Consider the following 8702-nt stretch of genomic DNA (forward strand, 5'->3'; position numbering starts at 1 on the left):
ACGCAGGTCAATCCCAGCAACGGAGGTGAATCAAGCCTGGGTAATTATAGAATTCTAAAGAAATAAATCACAGAGAATAACACTAACTGGGTGATTGAAATCAGATTTGTCCGCAGCCCGAGTTCTCTGGCCCAGGAAGCTGTGTTATACATAACATAGCTCATAGCCACACACCTTTTCGCTCACTTCTCCTCCTATCCACTGTTTTCTCTCTCGCTCTCTCCCTTTTTTGACAGATAACAGGCCGATCCAAGCTTTCAACAAGGTGGAGAGTTGGTGTGGGAGACATGGATGTAAATACAACAGTTTGTTATCATTTGGTCATTAAATCTAAAGTCATTATTCTGTCATTCAACTCAATATTAGGAAGGTGTATCTAATGTTTTCATTTAGCTTACTTGAGGATTTTTCATGACGTATGCTTGTTGCTTACAACTGTCCCCCCGAACCACAGTCCAAACCTGCCGATAACCTTGGAAATATTGATTTATAGAGACATAATATTAGCCATATTGTAAGACATTATAAAGGCTTATACATGCTTATAACAAGTTATACCTGTAAGTGTTAACTTTATATATATATATATATATATATATATATATATATATATATATATATATATATATATCGTCCACATTACAGCACTGACAAATCAACTGCATTATAACCTCAACACAGTGGGGAGTCTTGGAATAATATGGTTGTCAAAGATCCTATCACGAGCGTGTCCTTAAGCCTTAGAAGGAGTAGCACAGGAGAGCGGAGCCACAAACACTGGTACCTGACCGAAGGACCTTGTTTACAGAGCCGTGTAGAAACCAAAACACACAAACACACCCTGCGGTGGTGGGGGGGGGGGGGGGGGCTTGCTCTAAAGTTGCGAAGGGGGACTTGACAGATCTTTATTTGTGGGAGTAAGGTGAGATGAGGAGGGTATAGTGACGTGTCCCTTGGGTTAGTGGCTTACGACAAATGTGTTGGACCTTGACGATGTGCAGGGCCTTGCTTCTCCCATGGCAAGGCAGAGGAGCAGAGTACAGTCGTCGTCAAAAGTTTTGAGAATGACACAAGTATTGGTCTTCACAAATATTGCTGCTTCAGTGTTTTTAGATATTTTTGTCAGATGTTACTATGGTATACTGAAGTATAATTACAAGCATTCCGTAAGTGTCAAAGGCTTTTATTGACAATTACATTAAGTTTATGCAAAGAGTCAATATTTGCAGTGTTGACCCTTCTTTTTCAAGACCTCTGCAATACGCCCTGGCATACTGTCAATTAACTTCTGGGCCACATCCTGAATGGTCAGAATTCTGAATTCTGAATTGGCAGAATTTGTGGTTTTTTGTTTGTCCACCCGCTTCTTTAGGATTGACCACAAGTTCTCAATGGGATTAAGGTCTGGGGAGTTTCCTGGCCATGGACCCAAAATGTCAATGTTTTGTTCCCCGAGCCACTTAGTTATCACTTTTGCCTTATGGCAAGGTGCTCCATCATGCTGGAAAAGGCATTGGTCGTCACCAAACTGTTCTTGGATGGTTGGGAGAAGTTGCTCTCAGAAGATGTGTTGGTACCATTCTTTATTCATGGCTGTGTTCTTAGGCAGAATTGTGAGTGAGCCCACTCCCTTGGCTGAGAAGCAACCCCACACATGAATGGTCTCAGGATGCTTTACTGTTGGCATGACACAGGACTGATGGTAGCACTCACCTTGTCTTCTCCGGACAAGCTTTTTTCCGGATGCCACAAACAATTGGAAAGGGGATTCATCAGAGAAAATGACTTTACCCCAGTCCTCAACAGTCCAATCCCTGTACCTTTTGCAGAATATCAGTCTGTCCCTGATGCTTTTCCTGGAGAGAAATGGCTTCCTCGCTGCCCTTCTTGACACCAGGCCATCCTCCAAAAGTCTTTGCCTCACTGTGCGTGCAGATGCACTCACACCTGCCTGCTGCCATTCCTGAGCAAGCTCTGCACTGGTGGTGCCCCGATCCCGCAGCTGAATCAACTTTAGGAGACGGTCCTGGCGCTTGCTGGACTTTCTTGGAGGCCCTGACGCCTTCTTCACACCAATTGAACCTCTCTCCTTGAAGTTCTTGATGATCCGATAAATGGTTGATTTAGGTGCAATCTTACTAGCAGCAATATCCTTGCTTGTGAAGCCCTTTTTGTGCAAAGCAATGATGACGGCACGTGTTTCCTTGCAGGTAACCATGGTTAACAGAAGAAGAACAATGATTTCAAGCACCACCCTCCTTTTAAAGCTTCCAGTCTGTTTTTCTAACTCAATCAGCATGACAGAGTGATCTCCAGCCTTGTCCTCGTCAACACTCTCACCTGTGTTAACGAGAGAATCACTGACATGATGGCAGCTGGTCCTTTTGTGGCAGGGCTGAAATGCAGTGGAAATGTTTTTTGGGGATTAAGTTGATTTTCATGGCAAAGAGGGACTTTGCAATTAATTGCAATTCATCTGATCACTCTTCATAACATTCTGGAGTATATGCAAATTGCCATCATATAAACTGAGGCAGCAGACTTTGTGCAAATTTATATTTCTGTCATTCTCAAAACTTTTGACCATGACTGTATAGAAAGACATGATGTCATCGATCAATTAACTATTTTGGGTAGCAGTGGGGGGGGGGGAGTTAGTCACGCTAAATCGTGTGACTAACTCTCTCACAGGGTGACACCAAGTGCCAAGTTTGTTTGCAATCATCTAACAATAACACATGTAATGAAATACATTTTTGAAACGTGCCCCTAACGGTGTAGTTATATCCACTTTGCAGCACAAGGAAACTTTTTTAATTCACCCAACTGTTCAGTACACGTCCTGAATTTACTATACACAAGCAAAGTACAATCCCAGATGTTCATAGTGAACAATCACCATTGACCAACAAACACTATCAACAATGATGAAGGAGCATGTTCAATTTGGGGAAAATTGCATCAACCTGTCCAGCCACACCACGTGATGACAGAATTAATTGTTTCAGGTTCCCACAGTCGTAAACGAGGGCCTTTTAATCATGGCATGTGATGTCATGATACCAGGTCATGTTCGCCACCTCCTCGGCTTGTTTCCGTTCATCATATTGTTACATAAAGGGAGCGTTGTCCCACATGGATCTGTAGCCACGCCAGGTTCTCCTGCTGCCGGTCTTGCAAATGAACCATCAACAAACGCAGATGATGGGAGCATGTTGTGAAAGTTAATTATCAGAAGATTAGTTGCATTTGGGGGGAATATTTATAGTAGTTTTTTTTCGTCTTTTTTTAAAACTTCCCTGCAGATATTCCTGGCAGCTAGCAACTTCCTGTACTCTTAGCATTATTAAACAAACATGTCTGCATTGCATTTGCCCCCATGCCAATTCTTAACCCTGCTGCTGGTCTGGTTTCATGCTTTAAATAGCCCCAAAGGATTTGAATAGCTTGTGGGGCTCAGTGGAAAGTCTTAAATATAACAATTTTGTGGGCAGTTTTTGCCTTACAATTGCAGCTGCACCTGTTTAAGGGGCTATCAACCAAAACAATAAGAGATTCTCCATTTCTCTAACATTTGGATTGGAACCGAATGTGATGCGTCTGTGGCGTCAATTCAAAGCCGTTTTTGTTTCTCATACTATCAAACATATGTTTTCATTGATTAAATATGCACTTTTGCTTTTGGCCTTGTGAGACAAAAAGGGTCCCCTGGAAATGAACTTCACTGGACAGAAAGGTGCACACCTCACCACGTCCACACACAAAAGCTTAGGACGTTCGGTCAATTGGTCCTTTCCAAAAACAAAGGATTTTGTGGTTAAATCGGGTAAGATATGGATTTATATTTATTTATTTATATGATTTTATATTACGCACATATGAACCATATGGTTAAAATCAGAGACGAATTTCAGGTTCACGATTAGCAACAAAAATTCCACAATGTACCTTCAAGATACCAGCTGCTCTTAAAGACCTGTTGAACAATGATCAAAGTCAGAGCCATAGACTGAATAATGAATAACTGGACGTAGTCAGAGATACAATTAAAGATTCTGTAGCTAATTCAGAGAGTAGCACCAACTGTGAGAGGCGACTGTCAACCCAAGGTCTGAGCTGGTACACCAAGACATCCGAACCTCTTGACGAGGTCGCTAGGGGTCGTGTGAAGGTCACTACACTACCCCCTTTCCATCGGAAGAGTGTGTCACCACGCCTCTCTATACCAAGTCCCTCACTGGTACACGCATCTCCAATGGCCTCACGGGCACCATCCCACTTCTGACACCCATGTGGCGAATTTGGGTTGGTAGCCCCGACTGGGACTCGAACCCGGGTCCAGTGACTGTCAACTGAACCTCTTGGTGAGGTTGCTAGGTGTTGGGTTAAGGTCGCTACAATGCCAAGACATGAATGATGCAAAGACACAAGATGTCACCATCATGATCGAAAATGTCATTATTCGCAAGAGCCAAAGGATGATCCCCTGGTCAGAGCTGACTTCTCAGACCTTTACTACCAGTGCGATTTCATTTATGTGGTGTCAAATACTGAAACTATCCAAAATGCCTCTCGGATAACAATAACAGCAACGCCAATATCTGCAAACCACCACAGTGTTTTATCTTGCGTTGCCAGTCACTAAGCCAATTGCAAGCACGAGGTATCTGTTCAATTCCACCTAACACTTTGGGGCTTTATAAGTCAAAGGAATCAGAAGCTAGAAGACCATGCACATACTCCAGTGTGTTCTGATTAGAAATAAGGGGGAAGAAGTCTGGCACCTCCTTATCCTTGTAAAATGCTTGAATGCCTTCATTATTGTGCAACCCCTCTGATTTATTTTGGCCCAGGGTTTTACAACACCATATAGACTTCCTTTTTACATTAAAGGGCCAAAATACGAAACAGTTTGAGGCAGCCAAGCCTAAGTTAGAATTCCAGATCAACATGCCGAACACTCGGTGGGCCTGGGAGGCCAGATAATGGAGGAGTTAAGTGCTTTGGGGTTGACATTGTTTGTTTCCACAGATAATACCGAGGTTTTAGCACGTGGTTATGGACATGGTTGTGTGCAATAACATTAACATTTTGCTGATGCTTTGGTGACAGTGGACACATTGAAACCAATGTTAAGTGGACAATTTTTGTTTTAGATTGGCCTTCCAGAAGTACCTATCTCAAATTCACAGCATGGACGTAAGAGAGAGGATGTTATAGCTTTAGCCACGCTCGCTACCCAGAGTTCATCTGAATAAATTCATCCCTAAGAACTTGTTAAACACCACAGAAGTTGGTTAGTTTGTCTGAGCAGTGGGTTCGGAAAAGATTAGCTTTAATTTGATCTGGGCATTTACTGCAGAGGGGAACAATATTCAAAAATAGATTAAATTCAACATTATTAGTAGTACTAAATGAGCATGAACACAGAAGAATATTGTTAACTTGTCTGTAAATAGGAGCCATCTCAAGGAACTAATGCTAATCAAGGAATCAAGGTCCTTGTAGACTTGCATACCTCCTTGAGGGCCCGATGGAATTGGCCAGCCTTCTGATTAAGGTAATTGGCATTGCCCCCTGTTAGCGTCATGCTAATGCAATGCCAGCCACAGAGATTCTCTATTCGCTGTCACCACCACATGTAACCCAATCTTCTGTGACAAATCATCAGAACCACTGGCCAGAAGACAAGGCACTTGATTCAGACAGCTTTTTAGTCTCCAGCAGAGCAGCTACCCACAAACTGGGAGAACTAATTTCACTTAAAAGAGAAGTGCACAGATTTTCCCATGCAGCGACTGGCGTTTTCGCCCTCAACCAAAACACGTCTAGTCTGTTGGAGAGGGCACTATCTTCGAAAACCGGAACCAATTTTTGATGAAAGGCCAACTTGGTCCTGTTTGGGTTGAGACTGGGGGATACACATGGGGAATTATACAAACCACCAACATATGCTACCACATCCAAAACCCTGAGAAAGAGACATACTCAAATTGAAAAAGTCAAAATGCAACATTTTTATTCCCATGCACAGTCGATGTTGGGCCTAGTCAAATCTTCCTGCTCCTGATAATGTCTTAAAATTATAGGACTGGAGAAGTACCTGGACCTATCTGCAGAAATGTATGGCAGTCAAAACCACCAATTTGATGTCTTGTAAAAATGACTATCAACAATGTAATACATACCAGTAATAAGGATATGTTTGTCATAATCATAATCATGTTTGTCATAATTAATGGCAATAAGGGAGTATTTTGAGAGTTGACTTTTGCTCCAAAGGGTGAAGGCTACAAAATCCTTAGCATGCCTCATTAGTATCGTATTAGAAGTAGCCCTAGTTTTTCTAACTTCAATTCCAGTTGCCAAACAGTGATGTGTGTAGCCAGCGCAGGCTGGGCTATAATGATTTGTCAGAGGTGGCGGACACCCGAGGGTCTTTCCAGGGGTTGGGGAACTGGCGAGATGTAGGGTACTAAGGGGGGGGGGGGGGGGGGATTCAGTCGAATCCATATTCAAAGGAGTCACACAAGGCTTTCTGGGTTCAGCGGAAAGAACCTGGAATTAATGACAGAACTTGACGTGCCTTTTTATTTCACAACTGTAAAAAATGGCATTTGTTTTCCAACAAAATATTTATACTAGAACACATAATACCACACAGGTCGACTGTAACAGCCAATAAATATGACTTTGGGTATCGGGTATTCTTCCACTGCGATTGAGAGTGGCATTTTTCTCCTTTTAATTGTGCACATTGTATTTATGAGCGAATTGTTTGGTGAGTCAACACGGTGTGAGTCGTGGGTTGAGGCTTTGTTGTGAGGCCTGTTGCTCAAAAGTCAAGTATCTAAATGTTCTTTGTATTTGGGTAAGTCTTAATATTTATTCTTCAAAGTTTGCAGTGTATCATAGGGGAACAATGTTATTGTAGAGCAAACAATCTTTGTGGAAAGATTTTTATATTGGCAGTCCATAATAGGGTACTACTGGAAAACGTCCCCCTTTGTCTTTCACTTAATCTCGACATTCCACGTAAACTCTTTCTGTAGACCATAGAATAACATGTCAGATGTGCATATCAAATCAAAGTGAATATGGAGAGAGGGTTACATTCAGTTTCAGAGCATCGTCTGTAGATACAACAGGAGTGTCTTTTGCAGGGACACCAGACAGCAATTTCTCCACCAGTCTTTTTAATGCAGCAGGGGAATTACATAGCCTGAAAGGCGTGGTGGCAAACTGCCATAATCCAGACCCTGTGCTAAAGATTTTTTTAAAAATTACTTCTTGCCTTGCTATAATATTTTCAATGATATATAAGAGTTGCATTGATATATATAAAAAAAAAAAAAGTTACATCACAGAAGATTTTGCGGTGCTCTTGCGACAAAAATTGTCCCCTAAATGTCCAGAAGAAATGTCCAGAAATGACCTCACTGGACAGAAAGCGACACTCCTCCCACGCCCATAAAAAAAAAAAAGCTTATATTGCAAAATCGGTTTGTTAAAAGGATTGTGTGAACCCCACGGTCAACACTCAAGCCAAAATTTGCAGTGAACAATTACCAACTTAACTTCTAAAGTGCACCTTTAACTTCAAATCTTGAATGTTCTTAAGATTATTTATAACTGAGAATAAGGATACATTTGTTTCAGGCAAGAATCCAGCTATACCCTTCTGATTTAAAATGTGAAATCTCCAAAACAAATTGCACGCAGGGAGTTTTCTCTCTTGCACAGTATTTGACCACTATCACCTATTATAATAATAATATGCCATTTAGCAGACGCTTTTATCCAAAGCGACTTACAGTCATGCGTGCATACATTTTTACGTATGGGTGGTCCCGGGGATCGAACCCACTACCCTGGCGTTACAAGCGCCATGCTCTACCAATTGAGCTACAGAGGACCGCTATAGTTATAGTTATAGGACCATTATAGTTGAAAGTGTAATTGCTCTCCCACCCTTTGGCACCAGCCTGCATTTCCAGGGCCTTAGGCACATTGAAATTATCTATGAATTATATTTTTCAGCTTGTTGCTTTCAATTACATCATAAAGTTGTTTAACGGCCATACATTTGTATTTTACTAAATAAATCAGCATTTTGGACATGGGAACAGTTTTGCTCTGGGCCTGTCAAAGCTTAGGTAATGGGCTGATCTGGTCGAGGATCACACTGATTCACTAAGTGTTAACTCGAGGCTAACTTTATGAGCTTTTTGGTGTTGTTGGATATCACTTGATGAGGCAGGCCCTATTGGCACCATTCCATTCCATACAGTCAGATCACTGTTACTTGTTACTGCCTTATTGTTTCAAATGGACGGATTGATTGTCTGGGAAAAATAAAATAAGCAAATCGCTCCATCGGGATAGATAATCACTTATTTCTAGGGTCTAAAAGGTAGAATCCAGGCTGTGCTTAGATAATGTGTACAATTTGACTTTCTCCTTCCACAATGTTTTATTTTTCTCTTTGTCCTTACTCTGACATTTTCCCATGATCCTTTGTGAACAACAGCCATTGTTTTAATCGACCATTAGATATAATTTTGACTTTGAACTCACCAAAAATTGCTCAATATGTTATTTTTCTTTACCAGTGTCTTGTACAGTAGAGTTATTGAAGGTTTGCTAGGTGAACCCTTATGCATCCTTAATTGTAATAGCACCATAACGTATTTTTTGCCATT

Source organism: Coregonus lavaretus (genome assembly GCF_964263955.1).
Source record: "Coregonus lavaretus genome assembly, chromosome: 18".
Taxonomy (NCBI): Eukaryota; Metazoa; Chordata; class Actinopteri; order Salmoniformes; family Salmonidae; genus Coregonus; species Coregonus lavaretus.